The sequence below is a fragment of the Papio anubis genome, chromosome 9 (genome assembly GCF_008728515.1).
Source record: "Papio anubis isolate 15944 chromosome 9, Panubis1.0, whole genome shotgun sequence".
NCBI classification, from domain to species: Eukaryota; Metazoa; Chordata; class Mammalia; order Primates; family Cercopithecidae; genus Papio; species Papio anubis.
The window spans coordinates 117,536,535-117,555,803 of NC_044984.1; the positions used below are offsets into that span (position 1 = coordinate 117,536,535).

General features: G+C 49.7%; 1 protein-coding gene across 2 annotated transcripts in view; it reads right to left on the reverse strand.

Annotated features, from left to right (window-relative positions):
• Nucleotides 1–18,048, reverse strand: part of PITPNM2 (phosphatidylinositol transfer protein membrane associated 2) — a 167,185-nt gene extending 149,137 nt beyond the window's left edge. The window contains exon 1 of one of the 2 annotated variants that reach the window (XM_031650858.1): nt 17,226–18,048. The gene's annotated coding sequence lies outside the window, so the exon portion shown is untranslated. The remainder of the gene's footprint in view (nt 1–17,225) is intronic. The other variant, XM_021923084.2, reaches the window with a different exon arrangement.
• Nucleotides 18,049–19,269: the final 1,221 nt, after the last annotated feature.

The following is a 19,269-nucleotide window of genomic DNA, read 5'->3' on the forward strand; positions in this document are numbered from 1 at the left end:
GGCAACCTTAGCATCACATAATTAATGAACACACACACACACACACACACACACACACACACACACACACACACATGCTCATCCCTCACTGTAGACGAAAAAGTTTGCCCAAATCTCTATGTCCCCAGATCCATGTTAGCCAGAATAATCTTGAACTCCTGACCTCAGGTGATATGCCCACCTTGGCCTCCCAAGTGCTGGGATTACAGGTGTGAGCCACCGCATTCAGCCCCAGCCTCACTACTCTTAAAAACATAGAGACTGAGGGATAGGCAAAGACTTCAACATGATAAGGAATATCTCCAATTAGGAGCTACTTTATCCGTTTGTTTGTTTGTTTTTTGAGATGGAGTCTCGCTCTGTTGCCCAGACTGGAGTGCAGTGGTGCAATCTTGGCTCACTGCAACCTCTGCCTCTGGGTTCAAGCGATTCTCCTGCCTCAGTCTCCCAAGTAGCTGGGATTACAGACACGTGCCACCACGCCCAGCTAATTTTTTGGATTTTTAGTAGAGACGAGGTTTCACTATGTTAGCCAAGATGGTCTCGATCTTCTGACCTTGTGATCTGCCTGCCTTGGCCTCCGAAAGTGCTGGGGTTCTGCCAAGCCCAGTAACCACCCCTGAGCCATATGACCAGGTAAGAGTACACCCAGGACACTGGTGATGTGATGGAAACCACCACTCCACACCTCCTGCAAGAGTCTGCAGCGGTGTCACCCACAGGGTCCTGGACAAATGGGCTTCGCATGAGTCAGTGCCAAGAAGACCTCCAGGCACAACCATTTTTGCACACACAAATGCCTCCTTCAAACCAGGCTGCAGGGAGGCTCCTCTCAAGCCTTGAAAACATGAAGTGTTCCTTCTGGGGTGTGCCCGGGACAGATTTTCCCACTTACAAGGAAAAAAAAAAGGTTTTACAAAATGCTTAGATTCCAAAAGCCTATTTAACTCCAAAATAGGCCTGTTGTGTGGTGAACTATCAAAAGCAGCACTTTAACATAAAGCTCAGGGCCAGGTGACCTAAATTTGAATCTGTTAGCCATGGGACCTTGAGGAAGTAAGGCCTCTGTGGGACTATTTTCTCATCTGTACAATAGAGTTCATTACAGAGGGTTGTTGTGGGATGAAGTGAGCCTCTGGTATTCAATAAGTTCCCCAACAAGCACAGGTGCTGTAGCTGGTAGGCCTAGCAGGACAAAACTCAGAAATTCAGCTGCGTGGTGGATCATGTTTTGTTAGTGGGCTAGCCCGGGAACCTAACCATGTGGACAGGCATTCTCATGGAAAGCAGCCTTTCGCAGTGCCCACTGTGTGTCAGCTGGAAACGCCCCACACCAGCCAGCACTTTACACACGCTGAATTAAATCTGGCCACACCCAGCCTAGGAGACCACAAAGGCAGAAGTCAAGCAAAGATATCCAGGGTGAAGGTGGGACCCTTCCCAGTGGCAGGAACAAACCTGCAACCTGCAGGTTCAGGTTCCATTTTTGTAAAAAAGCAAAAATAAAACATGTTTATAGCTAGGAATAAGGTACTTTCATTTTAAATATTTTTAAACCATTTGACTTTTTAAAAAGTTTTATTGTGATAAGCATAGTAACATATGACCTCCCCCTTACCAAAACTTAAGTGTAAAATATGTTATTGTTGATTATAAGTACAATGTTGTATAGCAGATCCCTAGAGCTTATTCATCTCACTTGACTAAAACATTATGCCCATAGATTACTAACTCCCCATTGCTTCCTCCCCTCAGACCCTGGCAACCACCATTCCACTCTCTGACTCTATGAATTTGACTACTCTAGGTACCTTGTATAAGTGAGATCATGCAGCATTTGTCTTTCTGTGACTGTTCTATTTCATGTAACATCATGTCCTACAGGTTCATCCATGTTATTCCACATGGCAAGATTTCCTTTTTTGTTTGGTGTTTTAGAGACAGGGTCTCACTATGCTGCCTAGGCTGGAGTGCAGTAGCTATTAACAGGCGAGATCATAGCACACCATAGCCCCAAACTCCTGAGCTCAAGTGATCCTCCCAAGTAGCTGGGATTGCAAGCCTGTGCTACCCTACCCAGTTTAGGATTTTCTTCTTTTTTATGACTGAATACTATTTTGTTGAATTCCACATTTTCTTTACCTATTCATCAGCTGATGGATATTTTTTAATTATTTGATTTTTTAACTTATCTTTGTTAATTTCCCATGAACACATACTACTTACAAATTTTTTCGCCAGGCACAGTGGCTCACACCTATAATCCCAGCACTTTGGGAGGCCGAGGTGGGTGGATCACGAGGTCAGATGGAGACCATCCTGGCTAACACGGTGAAACCTCGTCTCTACTAAAAATACAAAAAAATTAGCTGGGTGTGGTGGCGGGCACCTGTAGTCCCAGCTACTCGGGAGGTTAAGGCAGGAGAATGGCATGAACCTGGGAGGCAGAGCTTGTAGTGAGCCGAGATCGCACCACTGCACTCCAGCCTGGGCAAGAGAGCAAGACTCTGTCTCAAAAAAAAAAAAAATTTTAAGCACATTTATAAAAACCAGAAAAAGTAACAAAAAATAAAAAATTTAACTTGGTATTAAAGAAAGGGGCCTCCTGCAGGCCAGGCGCAGTTGCTCACGCCTGTAATCCCAGCACTTTGGGAGGCCCAGGCAGACGGATCACGAGGTCAGAAGATCGAGACCATTCTGGCTAACACGGTGACACCCCGCCTCTACTAAAACTACAAAAAAATTAGCCGGGTGTGGTGGTGGGCACCTGTAGTCCCAGCTACTCAGGAGGCTGAGGCAGGAGATTGGCATGAACCCAGGGGGCGGAGCTTGCAGTGAGCTGAGATCGCGCCACAGCACTCCAGCCTGAGCGACAGTGTGAGACTCCGTTTCGGACAAAAAAAAAAAAAAAGAAAAAGAAAGGGGCCTCCTGCTTGTTCTTTCTGACTCCCCCTCAATCTCAATCCCCGTGGCCTTCAATAAATCAACCCCTTGGCCTCACTTTATCTTCCATGTAATCTAGAACACAGATCACAAGATTAAGAGTATGATTATTGGCCCGGCGCGGTGGCTCAAGCCTGTAATCCCAGCACTTTGGGAGGCCGAGATGGGCGGATCACAAGGTCAGGAGACCGAGACCATCCTGGCTAACACGGTAAAACCCCGTCTCTACTAAAAATACAAAAAAAACTAGCTGGGCGAGGTGGCGGGCGCCTGTAGTCCCAGCTACTCGGGAGGCTGAGGCAGGAGAATGGCATGAACCCAGGAGGCGGAGCTTGCAGTGAGCTGAGATCCGGCCACTGCACTCCAGCCTGGGCTACAGAGGGAGACTCCGTCTCAAAAAAAAAAAAAAAAAAAAAAGAGTATGATTATTTACCATATTACAGCTAATTCACAAATGGCCTTAAAATTCTCAAAGCATGTTGAATGCAACTCCTCCTTAGTCACCCAGCCCTAAGTTAATAATTAAGCACTCAGCCAGGCATGGTGGTTCATGCCTGTAATCCCAGCATTCTGGGAGGCCAAGGTGGGAGGATCACGAGGTCAGGAGATGGAGACCTTCCTGGCTAACACAGTGAAACCCCATCTCTACTAAATATACAAAAAATTAGCCAGGCGTGGTGGCTCGTGCCTGTAGTCCCAGCTATTTGGGAGGCTGAGGCAGAAGAATCGCTTGAACCCAGGAGGCAGGAATTGCAGTGAGCCGAGATCACACCACTGCACTCCGGCCAGAGAGAGTGAGACTCCATCTCAAAATAATAATAATAATAATTAAGCACCTTTAAATTGGTGAATATGGAAATGTACAGCACAGCATTGTAGGCACCACTGCACACAAAATTGACCCCGGCCTGAAAATGGATTTCCTAAGTCACTTGCTCATGGAGCACTTTCTCATCGAAAGTTAATTAGCCTAATGAGGGCAAGTGTGACTTTGTGAATGCCAGACTGACTTTCTGATCTGAGTCAGCCACCCAGGAGGCTGCCCATGTCATCCTCCTGGATTCATTTCCTGGAGCACCAAAAAGGCCAACCAAGGGGACAGAACTACAGGAGGCCATGTGCCCTGTGCCTTCCCTGCTACTATCTGCTAGGAGTCAGCACACATTCCAAAGGCCACCGAGAGCCAGGACACTTACCCGCCACCTTTTCCTGGAGCTGGCCCCAGAACCTCTGCAGGAAAGGGGGCCCTCTGGCAGACAGAGTCACAGGTGAGCCTCTCTGGCTCCTTCCAGACCACAGAAGTCCCAGGTGGGCAGAAGAAGGCTGTGCCTTACCAACCCTCATACCCATGACTGATGAATACCTGCTCTGTGCCTGACCAGGACAACAGCAGCTCATGATTGTACTTGATAGATCATAAAGCCACCCTCCCAGCCAGTCTCTCTGAATCCACACAGCAGCCTTGAGAGGGACCACTGCTACTGTCACCAGGTGGGTATTGGAACCAAGGCACAGAAAGGTGCTCTTGTGGCTGGGCGCAGTGGCTCACACCTATAGTCCCAGCACTTTGGGAGGCCGAGGCAGGCAGATCACTTGAGGCCAAGAATTTAAGACCAGCCTGGAGAACATAGTAAAACCCCATCTCCACTAAAAATACAAAAATTAGTGGGACGTGGTGGTGCGCGCCTGTAGTCCCAGCTACTCAGGAGGCTGAGGCAAGAAAATCACTTGAACCTGGGAGGTGGAGGCTGCAGTGAGCCAAGTTCACGCCACTGCACTCCAGCCTGGGTGACAGAGCGAGATTCTGTCTCAAAAAAAAAAAAAAGAAGAAGAAGGGGAAGGGGAAGGGGAAGGGGAAGAAGAGGAAGAATAAGAAGGAGGAGGAGGAGGAGGAAAGAAAAAAAAAAAAGATGCAACTATCAATGGTCACTTACCTTGGAAATGGGACAACTGATGGCCCTAAACCCTCCTAGTTCAGTTGTCTTTTCTTGTTTCTCATCCAGAGGCAAACCAAAGTCAAAATTTACTGGCCCAGAAACACCTAAATGTCTATAAATGGACAAATGAAGAAAGAAAATGTAGTGTATGCCTACAAGGAACCATTAGTCAGTCTTAAAAAGAAAAGACAGCTAGCTGTTGCAATGGTTCACGCCAGTAATCTCAACACTTTGGGAGGCTGAGGTGGGTGGATCGCTTGAGCTCAGGAGTTCAAGACCAGCCTGGACAACATGGCAAAACCCTATCTCTGCAAAAAAATACAAAAATTATCCAGACATGGTGGTGCATGCCTGTAGTCCCAGCTACTTGGGAGGCTGAGGCAAGAGGATCACTTGAGCCTAGGAGTTCGAGGCTGCAGTAAGCTGTGTTGGTGTCACTGCACAAGTGACAGAGAGAGACCCTGTTTCAAAAATAAAAATGTTTAAAATGGTACATTTTATATTATGTATATTTTACCACAAAAAAAAGGAATGAAGTACTGATCCATGATATGACATGGTTGAACCTTGAAAACATTATGTTATGTGAAAGAAACCAAACACAAAAGGCCAAACATGCTGGGTGCAGTGGCTCACGCCTATACTCCCAGCACTTTGGGAGGCCGAGGTGAGCGGATCACGAGGTCAGGAGATCGAGACCATCCTGGCTAACACGGTGAAACCCCGTCTCTACTAAAAATACAAAAAAACTAGCCGGGTGTGGTGGCGGGCACCTGTAGTCCCAGCTACTCAGGAGGCTGAGGCAGGAGAATGGCGTGAACCCGGGAGGCAGAGCTTGCAGTGAGCCGAGATTGTGCTACTGCACTCCAGCCTGGGCCACAGAGCGAGACTCTGTCTCAAAAAAAAACAAAAAAAAACAAAAAAAGCCAAACATTATATGATTCCATGTATATGAAATGTTCAGAATAGGTAAATCAATAGAAACAGAAAGTAGATGAGTTGTTGCCAGGGGGCTGGGAGAGGGAAGAATGGGGAGTGACTGCCCATGGGTGTAGGGTTTCCTTCTGGAGTGATGAAAGTGTTCTGGAATTCGATAGAGCCAATGGGTGCACACTGTTGTGAATATACTATATAACACTGAATTATATACTTTAAAAATACTTTTAATTTTATAAAATTAAATTTTAATTTTCAAATTAAAATACTTTTAATTTTATAGGATGGGCACAGTGGTTCACATCTGTAATCATAGCACTTTGAGAGGCCCAGGCAGGAGGATCACTTGAAGCCAGGAGTTCAAGACCAGCCTGGGCAATATAGCAAGACCCTGCCTCTACAAAAAATTAGGCAATTAGCCAGGCACTGTGATGCAAGCCTGTAGTCCCAGCTACTTGGGAGGCTGAGGCAGGAGGATCCCTTGAGCCCAAGTGGTTGAGGTTGTAGTGAGCTACGATTGTGCTACTGTACCCCAGCCTGGGTGAGAGAGTGAGATCCTGTCTCAAAAATAAATAAATAAATAAATAAAATGTTTAATTTCATATCATGTGTAAATTCACCTCAATTTTTAAAAACAGACAATCATTGGCTGGGCATGGTGGCTCACACCTGTAATCCCAGCACTTTGGGAGGCTGAGGCAGGTGGATCACCAGGTCAGGAGATCGAGATCCTGGCTAACACAGTGAAACCACATCTCTACTAAAAACACAAAAAAATTAGCTGGGCGTGGCGGCGGGCACCTGTAGTCCCAGCTACTCGGGAGGCTGAGGCAGGAGAATGGCGTGAACCCGGGAGGCGGAGCTTGCAGTGAGCCGAGATCGTGCCACTGCACTCCAGCCTGGGCGACAATGCGAGATTCTCCCTCCAAAAAAAAACAAAAAAAACAAAAAAAAAAACAGACAATCGCACATCTCTGCCTTCTTTCCTGTTCTGTCCAAAGCCTCATCTGGTGCCTCTCTTTTTCCACTGGGCTTCCAGAGACCCTTCCTGTCCTCTCCCACACACCACATCTCCTGGAATCTACTGCATTTTCTCTCTGCATCTCCAGCCTTAACATGGCCAGAAACTTGGAATCCTTCTGGGTTATTCCAAGCACCTAGGCAAGACTATAGTGAGAGTAGAAATAAACTGGCAATCCACCACCTGGCGAGCAGGAAGGCCCAGCCCTGAGACCTCACTGTTTGCTTTTTGGGGGAATCCTGGCCATCCCAGAGGCCAAGTAGTCCACTTCTACTTTTCTAGGTATGACTTACTATCACCCCTTCCCCACAGACCACCTCCCCCAAGTTTTCTTTCATCCAGAGATTTAATTAAATCCCTCTTTCAAATTTAGAACCAAGTTAGGCAACCTGAGGGAACGTAAAAAGGGATAATTCAGTGTCCCCAGGCACCCCACCAGCTGGCTGGGACACCCAGGCTCTGGGAGCTAAATCAAGAGGACAGCAATGCAGGTCTAATTCTAGATGGTCTGAGAAGTTCAAGGGATGTGTCTCTATCTAGATGAAGAACCCAGGTTCAGCTGCTCCGGACATGCCCTCTTAGGCCCCCGGGGAACGCAGGCCCTATGACTCCTGCTCAGGGGACCTGAGTCAGAGATTCCCACACTGGGCCCACCTGCATAACCTCTTAATCCTCTTAGCCCACTGGCCACAGGCCCTTCTGCTCCTTCAGCCCAGAAGAGCACAGAGACAGCAAGGAAGGCGGGCACCCCCAGAGGACGCAGCCACGAGTTCCAGCCTCCTCCTCCCCAACCTGGCTTCCTGTTGCCCTATCCTGAGGTCAGCTCTGGGCCCCTGCTCCTTCTTTAATGAGTCAGAGAACAAGGAAAGAGCAAAAGTGAGCAGGCACAGGGAAAGATGGAGACTAAGCTGGCCCTGGCTGAAGGTGAGCGAGGCCCCTCCTCCAGGACAAGCTGCTAGGAACTCTGCTCTTTTTTTAAAAATCCCCTGCCCCACCCCCTAACAGAAAGGAGGCCATAAACAGGGATCTGCTTGACCAGCTGTCACCCAGGCAGTCTGAACGTCGTTCTCCCTTAAAGGGAGAAAAAGGCAGCAACTCTCAAGTAAGACTCCTAAACCCCCCAGGACCACACCCCAGAGGCCTAGCTAGACCCCACTCCTGCTCTCTAACCTCCAGCCTACAGGTGCATGCCTGAACAACTTCACAAGTAGGTCCGAATTTGGCCTCAAAGTCACATAAACAGATGTGATCCCAGAGCATGCAATCCTGTCTTGGTGAATCTGCTCTAAGTCCATGCATCCGTTTGGCCTCTTTGAAAAGGAACAAACAGAAGAGGAATTCTGTTTTCCTCTTGGAAAAAAGAAAAGGAAAAAAAAAAAAAACAAAAAAACCCACACAAACCCAAATGGAAAGGTACTTTGTACTGCTTAAACTCAACCACATCAGGAAATACTGATGTTTTAAAACAACAGCACAGGCTGTGTAACAGAACATGACCGAATACAAGCATGAACATGAGGGATCAGGTCTAGAGTCCAGTCAGCAGTTAACTCCCTGTGCGGTGAGGCCTAAGTCATGACGTCTCTGAGTCTTAGGGTCCCCATCTGTGAGACACAACAAATGAAAGCACTGGGGGCCACACCATGACTTCTCTGAGCCTCAGCTTCCTCACCTGTAAAATGGGCACAGCAACATTTGTGAGAGTCCTGTGAAGCACAATGGGCAGAAGTATGCCATGCACTGTGGTGTCTTAGATAAAAGGTGGGTAAGCGGGAAAGGCCCCTCCTCTCTGTACCTCCAGCCACTGCCTCTGCAAGAACAATCCACAGACACTGGATCGCCACCATACCACTGCGCCTGGCACCAGCAACTCAAACACAAATAGCTGAGATCCCCTCAGCCTGAGAAGCAGCTGGGATAGACCAGGGATGCCTCTGGTTTGGAGGCTTCCCAGGTGAGGGAAGAGCAGCCGTCTCCTGGAGCAGGAATCTTAAGCACCAGAAAAGCCCATAACACAGAGTCGATAAGGCTGGGTATGGTATGGGAGCCATTGGCCTGAACCCTGCAAACTCCAGTCCTACAGCTCCCAGGCCACCAAGACAAACCTGAGTGAGCTGCACGTCCCAGATTTTATAAGCCAGCCTCCAGTTCACTAGCTGTGTCCTTGAGTCTTAATCCCGCTCCACCGCCAACACCCCACACCCAGCCCTGTGATCTTAGGGTTTCAGGGAAATGGAAAGTCATTCCTCTTTGTGGAAAGGTCAAACCCTTGGGCTCGGTTTTTTCCAATGCTCCTTCTGGCTCTCCTATTTGTTTGATTCTAAATTCCTTTATCCCCTCTGCTGGAAAGTCAGACAGAACATTCCTCAGGAAAGAGAACTTTTAGCGGGGGTGTGGTGGGGAGGAATAACTGAGGTAAAATGAAAAATGGGTGAAATCAGGTACTATAAAAGAGTGCACAACAAATTGCACCGGTCAGCAGTCATTACCGTGAACTCACAATGCTTTGGTGAGTCACCCAAGGCTGGGAACTGAAATCAAACTAACACTCTCTATCACAGTACAGGACAGGAGCTCAGCTGCATACTAATGGCAAGAATCCACTAAACGCATCCCTTGCTACTCCCAGCAGCAAATGCATAAGCTACTTCACACTCAAATATAAATTAGTGAGCTATTTTCCTTGCTGGGTTAATACAAATCGTGCTCTGGACCAATTAAGTAAGCCATTTCAAAACTTTGCTTCAGCATATTGGAAAATGTCCCGCTTAGGGGAAGAATGAAGTCTCGGGTGATGCATGCCCAATTGATGGCGAAATAGGTGAGAGTGCTTTCAGAATTATTGAGGATTTTGTTATTAATGGTGTTTCAGTGTTGGCTTCTTAAACACATCAAACAAATTTCCTTTAAACTAGTAGTTCCTGACTGCCACGGGGAAGGCTGCAGGCCTCCCACCTCCCAGATGGTTCAACCACAATAAACGTTTGGCCTGTCAGATGCACAACATTGACGAACTAATTGAAATATGCTGCAACAAGCAAATCCAAAATAAATGTGGAATAATTGTTTCCTTACATGATAACCCGCTGAAGTGCCTCCACGTCTGGCCACCCCTGCTGACTGAATGTTCCCCCTGCTCTGTGAGCCTCACTTATGTGTGGTTTTCAAGGGATTTAAATGCTTCTTTCCAGTGTGATTACCCACATGGGAAAAATTCTAATTGCAAAAAATGTTGAGTTTTTCTCCCTCTTATGAAAAAAAAAAAAAAAAAAAAGCAAGTGAAAAGTCAACTGTTATAAAGTACCAAGGAAAGCAATTAAATGGGCCCTTCAGTGTGAGAGAGAGATTGTCCTCCTGTTCTCCAGAGCACCATGGCCAAGCCAGCGTTAACCACGCATCCACACCTGTGGGGAAGCCCTGCCTGTCAGACAACCTCACGCCACTGATGGAAGCTGGGAATGGCCACCTATTTCTACCCTGACACACACATCCCTATCCCCCTCCCCCCTCCCTCCCTTCCTCCAAGGGGCTATCTAGAGAGACAGCAGAGGGTGGAGGCCAGCAGTACCACAACCAGGCCCCCCACAGGCTCACGACCTCATGCAGGACACTGGTGCCCAGTGAGCCCTCCCTAAGGGGCCGGGAGGCCGAAGGGCCTGATTCTAATCCCAGGAGGACAACGGAAGCAAAGTGCGGGCCGGGAGCGGTGGCTCACGCCTGTAATCCCAACACTTTGGGAGGCCGAGGCGGGCGGATCATGAGGTCAGGAGATAGAGATCATCCTGGCTAACACGGTGAAACCCATCTTTACTAAAAATACAAAAAATTAGCTGGGTGAGGTGGCGGGCACCTGCAGTCCCAGCTACTCGGGAGGCTGAGGCAGGAGAATGGTGTGAACCCGGGAGGCGGAGCTTGCAGTGAGCCGAGATCATGCCACTGCACTCCAGCCTGGGTGACAGTGCAAGACTCCCTCTCAAAAAAAAAAAAGGAAGCAAAGTGCACAGCCCTGCTCCATGGCACAGCCTGTGCCTCAGACTTGGGAGGGAAGCCCCCCAGCTGCCAAAAGATAAAATTCAGGCCCTCCCCAGGAATCACCTCTCAAACGGAAATAAACAGCTCTGCAGAGGAGAAACAGTAATAATCTGTATGACTTAGGTACCAATTCTTAAGAGGGCACACAATAGGCAAAAGACTTGGGAAAGGTTCCTCTGAGAGAGCCCAGGCATAAGAAGGCCACAATTTGAGGCATGGGGGCCCCAGGAACCCCCCACTTTGGCCTGAAACACCTCCGTAAGAGGATTATTCCTTTGGGCGAAGGATTGGTCTCAGCTCCTCTTAAGAAAGGCCAAGTCTGTTGCAGGGCTGCCGCCAGAACCCTCGGCATGAAAGTACAGAGTCCCTCCTACCTGTAGACCTGAGCAGAGAGAGATGGGCACCATTCTGCTGGCAGCAGCCCTTCTAGAAGAAGCTACAGGAGGGCTGAGGGAGGACAGCTTGTCTTTCTCTCGCACCTAAGACAAGCAAACACAAGAATCTGCCCACAGCCTCATCCCGCAGCTCCAGCCTTCATCCATTAAGTACCATCAGCATGGTGCCCTGAGCTAGGCTGGATACACCATGGGGGCTGACATGAGGCCAAAGGTGGCAGATCCTCACTATCCATGGATTCCATATTTGTGAATTAACCTACTCACTAAAATGTATCTATAGCCCCAAAATCAATGCTCATGGTGCTTTCAAATTCATTTTCGAATCTGTGCAGACTGGCAAAAAATTTAAGTTGCCTGATAGCACATTCCCTGCTGAGGTTGAAGGAGGGGACATTATCTTCCCATCTCAGCTCTCCTAATGGAAACAAGGGTCCTTTTTGTGGTCTGTCCAGTGCCATATTTTTGGCACTTGTGTGCTCTGTGTTGGTGATTTTGCTGTTTGGAATGGCCCCCAATCATAGTGCTGAGGTGCAGTCTAGTTCTTGGGTGCAAGATGGTTATGACATGCAGAGAAAATCTGTATGTTAGAGAAGCTTCATTCAGGCATGAGTCACAGTGTTGATGGCCAGGAGTTTAATGTTAATGAATCAATAATACATATTAAATAGGGTGTCTTTTTTGTTGTTGTTTTGAGACAGAGTCTCACTCTGTCGCCAGGCCAGAGTGCAGTGGCACGATCTTGGCTCACTGCAACCTCCACCTCCTGGGTTCAAGCAATTCTCCTGCCTCAGCCTCCTGAGTAGCTGAGACTACAGATGCACGCCATCACACCCAGCTAATTTTTGTATTTTTAGTAGAGACGGGGTTTCACCATGTTGACCAGGATGGTCTCGATCTCTTGACCTCATTATCCACTCACCTTGGCCTCCCAAAGTGCTGGGATTACAGGCATGAGCCACCGCGCCAGACCTCTTTCAACAGAAACATACAACATAAGATTACATATGGATTGGTTAAAGAAAATGTTGTGCCCACAGGCTCAAAGAAGCCTAATCCTGTGTTTTCCCTAAGAGCGGTGGTTCAGTGTTCACTAACTCAGTGTTTTAAGCGGGACTTTATAGAACATAACTATGTTAGCCAGCGTGGTGCACATGTCTGTAGTCCCAGCTACTCAGGAGGCTGAGGCAGGAGGATCATTCGGCCCAGGAGTTTGAGGCTGCAGTGAGCAATGATTACGCCACTGCACTCCAGCCTGGGAGACAGAGAGAGACCCTGTCTCAAAAAATAAGAAAAAAAAGAACCTAACTATGGCCAACAATATGAATCAAATGACTATGCATACATGTATGCATAGTCAGGATATACTTTCCTCAGACAGAGCTATTCCAGCCTGCAGTCATGTGCTCCTAAGGCTGCAGGTTGGCATGTCCACACCCAACAAGGAGTCTGAGCTGTCAGCTTCTGCTCCAAGACTGGAATCAGCCTCAAGGTCTCTTGGGTCCTCCCGCTGCTCTGATAACACTCTGCCTTTTCCCTGGACCCATGACTCCCACTGACGTCCCTGATCATGACCTCTGATCTTTCTGACTAGCCGGGTCTTAATAAGACCCCTTTCCACAATAGAGATAAGGGACTGCAGGGGCAAGGGCATTCAAGGAAAAGCTTTGTGAAGGATGGGGAACTTCAACAAGGAGAGTGTGAAACTCATCTTTCCAGGCTCTCTCTCCAAGGCTGTCTTGGGTTTTTGATTTGTCTATTACTGGAACCCTGCCTGTTAGTTTATTTCCTGTGTCCTCTGGCAAGGGCAGTTGTTAATATAATTTGACCAGGTGCAATGGCTTACACCTGTAATCCCAACACTTAGAGAGGCCCAGGTAAGAGGACTGCTTGAACCTGGGAGTTCCAGACCAGTCTGGGCAACACAGCAAGACATCGTCTCTACTAAAAATACCGTTCTATCATAAAGATACAGGCATGCGTATGTTCACTGAAGCGCTATTTGCAATAGCAAAGACATAGAATCAACCTAAATGCCCCATCAATGGTAAACTGGAAAAGAAAATGTGGTATATATACACATAGTATAGAATACTATACAGTCATAAAAAAGAATGAGATCATGTCCTTTGCAGGAACATGGATGCAATTGGAGGCCATTATTCTTAGCAAACTAATGAAGGAACAGAAAACCAAACACCACAAGTTCTCACTTATAAGTGGGAGCTAAAGTGGGAGCTAAAGGTGAGAACATATGGACACACAGAGGAGGGCAACACACACTGGGACCTATTGGAGGGTGAAGGGTGGGAGGAGGGAAAGGATCAGGAAAAATAACTAATGGGTACTAGGTTTAGGTACTAATGGGTACTAGTACCTGAGTGACAAAATGATCTGTATAACAAGCCTTCATGACACAAGTCTACCGATGCAACAAACCTGCACTTGTATCCCTGAACTTAAAAGTTAACAGCTGGACGCGGTGCCTCACGCCTGTAATCCCAGCACTTTGGGAGGCTCAGGGCAGATCACCTGAGGTCAGGAGTTCAAGATCAGCCTGGCCAACATGGCGAAAACCTGTCTCTACTAAAAATACAAAAATTAGCCGGGCATGGTGGTAGGCGCCTGTAATCCCAGCTACTTGGGAGGTTGAGGTAGGATAATCGCTTGAACCTGGGAGACGGAGGTTGCAGTGAGCCAAGATCACACCATTGCACTCCAGCCTGGGCAACAAGAGCGAAACTCCATCTAAAAATAATAATTTTTTAAAAAATAAAAGTTAAAAAAAAAAAGAGTAATTTAAGCAAATGCCAGCATGCCCCTCCTAACAGCACTCGTCATGTGTTTGACCATAAATGTTTAGCAGAGGTTTGCCCTGGTGTTGCCAGACTGGGCGTGAGGAGGTCAGTACTCCATACTCATTTTACAGGAATCAAGGACCCACGTACAGAGCTGTCACTTTAAAAAAAGAACACTAAACTGGTAATCAGGGACTTGGGTTCCAGGCTAGCAGAGAGGTCTTGCCCAAATCACTTCTATTCTTCCAGCCTCTGCCTCTCATCCTCAATAGGGTGCAGGCCCTCCCAGCCCCAGTGCTCTGGGATCCTCCATCAAGGATACACAAGATTTGAAGAAGGCATCACCAGGCTCCCCACTTTAGTATCTGGACCAATTCTCTCCTTTCCCACCAGAAGACCTGTCTTGCAGGGCCATCACGATAACCACAGATTTTAGAATGTAAGTCCTACACACCTTTACAGTTGCTGTGGACTATCAAAACTACCCATTCTTCAAGGCTTCCTTCAAGTCCCACTTCTTTCAGGAAGTCAACCCTGACTGCCTTACCCAGAAAGGGCATCTACCCCTCTGACCTCTACCTTCAACAACTCTTATCACACATACCTTTTGTTATCTGTGGACTCATCTCCCTAACCACACTGTGAGTTAGTGTGTTAGGTACAATGTTACCTTTTTATTTTTATTTATTTTTTCTTTTAGAGACAGGGTCTCACTCTGCTGCCCAGGCTGGAGTGCACTGGCACAAGCTTATATAACTCACTGCAGCCTCACACTCCTCGGCTAAAGGGATCCTCCCACCTCAGCTGCAGGTGCACACCACCATGCCCAGCGAGCAATGTTACTTACTATATTCAATTCTCTTACCCATACAGTTTTCCAGAAACCTTTTGTGATAACTTTATAAAGAGCATATAGAGAGAGATTTACACATAAACACACACACAGAAAAAAGAGTCCAGAAATAAATATGCTGATGTTGAGGGTAAGTGAATATAGTTGCTAGACAGAATATCACATTGTGTGCTGAGCAGCCTGGAAGCCAAGGAGAAGAGGAGAAACATAATCAGTTGGAAAGATAGTGTGGTATAGAAAGAGCCACACATAGTGTGGCAAAGAAGCAGAACTGAGTACAAATCCAGGGAAACTTGGGCAAGTTAGCTGACCTCTCTGTGTGTCTTAACTTCTTTCTCTGGAAAAAAAGCAGCAGAATACCACCTACCCTGCAGGGTGTGTCAGGGAGGCCCAAGCACACACTGCATGGTGCAAAGTATACAAACAAAACATGTTTTCCTTCCCCACTTTCCTTTTCATTATCAAAGAAGAAAGCAACCTAGTTTCCTGGGGGAAGGAAAAGTTTGCCTGGCCCTAAATTCTAAAAGAAATTTTTAATATGGGTCACTGTAGGAAGCCTTTAGAAAAGGGGGAAATGCCTCAGATTATGGTTTTAGAGTAAACCAGATGAGGATTTGCCATGGCTCTATTTGATAACATTCCAGGGTACCCAGTAAAAGCTTAATAAACATCAACCAAATGACCTACAGAGAAGCTGGGCAAAGACCACTTATCCGCATCTGTGTTTGGAGGCAGGGAGTCCTGTTAAGCAGCTTTCAGGGTGACTATCTGCAAAGGGATTGATCTCATCTAAGCAAAGTTGAGAACTGGCATACAAGAACCCAATGGCTCGTTTTGGATTGACCTTGCGGTCATAAGCAGTGGCTCCTCCTGCCTATGGCCAAAGACACTGGAGCAATACCACTACGTTTACTTTAAAGAGCACATGGCCCCCAACATCTTTTCCATAAACAGCAAGGCAGTGATCTCGAAGTACCAGACGTTTCCTCTGCTAATCTCTACAGATAACTGCACATCCTCTGTGACTGGTCTTCTCGAAGACCAAGTTGGAAAGACTAACTGGATGGGCTGGTTAGGAGAGCATCTATCTACTTTGTGTTAAAACAGGCCTCTAGACACGAAGGAAGGCAATGGGTCCCCATAACAGAGAATGTATAAGCAATCGACTCTGGACAAGAAGGGCTATCAGTGCTCATCTATGCCAACCCTCTCACTATTTTCCTAAGTGCCTTACTGTGCAGCGAAGCATTGGGGACGCAGAGAAACATGAAGCAGCATTGACCGCCCAGGAGCTCACGGTCTAGTGGGGGGCACATGTAAATAGATAAGGGCCATTCTGTGTGGCAGGCAAGTCAGACTAGGGTGGTTCGAAAATCAGAAGGGGGACCAGTTCCACCTGTGAAGGCCAAGACTGGGTCTCAACCAGTGAAGAGTTGAAGGTACCTGGGGAGATGGAGGGCAAGGGAGCACCAAGTCTTTGAAAGCCTCTAGGTAGCCTGAGAGGACTGCAGCTTAGAGTATGAATGAAATGCTAGCAGAGGAGGCAGAAAAGGTAGACAGGACCCAGATCCCAAGGGGCCTTAGATACGCAAAGGAATTCTTTCAGATTCCATAAGGTGCAACCACAACCAAGAGAAATCAAGCGATGTAGTTAAGCTCCTACAGCAAGTTATGGGGAAAAGCCAGGCCTGGAACCCCAGTCCCCTTCTCCCCTTTCCCGCAGTCCCCTTCTCTCCCCTACTGCCTCCCATGCCTGAGCAGCTGGAGAAGGCCAGGAGAGAGAATGGCCCATTCAACACTCACTACCCAGATCTAGAATCTAGAGTCTGTGCCTGGCCATCTTCAGGGCAGAGGATGTACTGTCCTGTTCACTTGGCAAGCCACTCCTTACAAGAAAAACAGTCCTTCCTAGCTCACTGTGTTTCTCTCTGCAGTGGGAGAGGGCTGGAAGTCCATTCCAACCACAGAATACAGTCTCTTCACGGAAGAAAAATAATTTAACAGCAACAGTCCAGGAACCAGAAAAGCTAGGGTTCCAGAGGCAAGCCTTGGAAGGGCCTTCTGCTCCACGGAGACACTGACTGCACGCAGGGTACTGACCAGAGCAGGGGACCAGAGATGAATCAACTCCAGCCCTGGAGCTCACCGTCCAGCAGGGGAGATAAGGCAGATGGAAAAGTAACTATAAAATAAGGCAGACGTCGATAAGAGTTACACAGGAGATACAGATAGCAGGCAGTGGGAGTTCAGAGCAGAGAGGAGTCTGGGGGATGGGTGTCAGAGAAGATTCAGATGAAGGGGAGCACTTACTGCCTTCCCTCCAGAAGTGGGGGGTCTATCAGCAGCTCTGGTCACTCCCAGATGGGGGCCGGGGAGAGAGCTGGTCGTGAACAAAGACAGATGTTGCAGTGAGGTCTCCTTTGAAGAATCCAGATTCTGGGTGGGGGAGGCAGGTAGGCCAGGGTGTTTGCAGAGGCGCCCAGCCCACACTTCAGAGGGAGGGAGAGGAGTGCAGGATGCCTGCAGGAGCAAGTCGGTGGAAAGGGGACAAGTCTGGAGGACTTGCCTTGAAATGACATTTGCACCACACGCACTATGTTCACCTGGACTGGTCGTTTGGGATTTCTTGCGGGGAATCAGTGCACACTGGGGCGGGGGACACTGAACTTTCCCTCTCCCCAAGCCCCCCCCATCAGCCCTCCCACGGATAAGAAAGGATTCGGGGTGTGAAGAAGACAGAGGCGGCACCCCCATAACAACAGGAAGGGGGCACTGAGGATGGAGACGGGCCACACCCCAACCCTGGGCCCCGACACGCAGAGGTCACGGCCCGGGCCTGGGGACGTTGAGCTGGAGGCGGGAAGCAGAGGCGGCGGGCCAGGGGGCTCACCTCCGTTTCCTGCCGACAGCCCCTTCCTCGCCCTGTCACCGGCACTGCCCACGCCTGCCCCCCGACCGCTATGACACTTGTCCCTGGCGGGGGTCCCCCATGCGGCCGCGACCGACGGAAATTCGGAAATCAGCGTTTCGGGCACGAATCCGGGGCCGGCGACTCACTGAGGCCATCTCCCGAGCGGGGTTCCCGCACGCCACACCCTCCTCCCTGCCCGGGTCTCCGCTCCCTCCTCCAGCCCCGGCGGCTCGAGGGCGGGCGGGCCGGGGCCTCTCTGGGAGCCGCCGCCCCAGATCCCCAGGTCCCCGGCCCGCGCCCGGCACTGCGGGACTAGCCACGGGCCTGCGGAGCGGCCGCCTGGACGCACTCTCACTCCCCTGCCTGAGCGTCATGGCTCCGTCCCCGGCCCCGGGTGGGCTGCCAAGCAATTTCTATTTCGCTAGCTCCTCACGGGGAGCGGCCTGCCCGCGGCCCCCGGCCTGGCCGAGCCTCATGCAGCCTCGCTTTCGCCTGCTGACCCGGGGCGAGGCAGGGCCCCGGCGGGCATTGCTCCCCGGCGTCGCAGGTGCATGGCGGCGGCGCACGTGCTGCGGGCGGTTTGCTGCAGTGCCGCGGATTGAGGAAACGTTGGCGGCGGGCGGTGCCGGGGCCGCCTGACAGCCTTACACGTCATGGCTGTGTCTCCCGCGCGGGGCACCCCAGCGGCCGCTGCTGCCCGCGCGCGCTGGCCGTACTCGCATTCCCTCAGTGGCGGCGGCGCCTCCTCAGGGCGGCGGCGGCGGCGGCGGCGGCGGCGGGGGCGCGTCCCTGCGGAGTCCCGGCCCGGCCCCGCCGCCTCCGCCGGAAGAAACCTCTCCGACTCAGGCAGCCCGCCTGGTTCCTCAGCCCCGCCGCGGCGCCCCCGCTCCTCCCCAGCTCGCCCGTGTCCTCACACCCCGGGACTGCACTCGGGGGCGGCGGCGCGGATCCCCGCCTCAGGGTCCTCGCCCACCGTCCGCAGCAGCCAAGCGCACTCGGAGGCGGGAACCTGCCGACTTGCGGCCACTGTGACTCTTAAAACAGCCTCATTTTAAAAAATGAAGTTTCTTAGGAGCGAAATGGCAAACCAGGGAGGGCAGAGCGCAGCGGGCCGCTCACCGAAGCCCAGCCCCGCACGCGGTGCTCGCCACACGCCGGGTCCGCGCTCTCCCCTCAGGACGCCCGGGCCACGGCCCAAGGAACTGCAGAGCCGGGACCGCAGCCGCCCCGGTTCCCACCTCAGGGAGTAGCTGGAAGAGGATCACGAACAGCTTAATCCCGATGATCTGGCACGACAGGGCTCTCCAATGGGAAGAGCCCCCAGTGGGGGGGCGTCTGGTGACATTCCTTAAAAACCTGAGGTGTTTGTTAGGTTGAGCCAGGGTGGACTTGTTTGGCAAAATCTGAAGTCATGGAACTAAAGAGGGCACACCTAAAACTTAG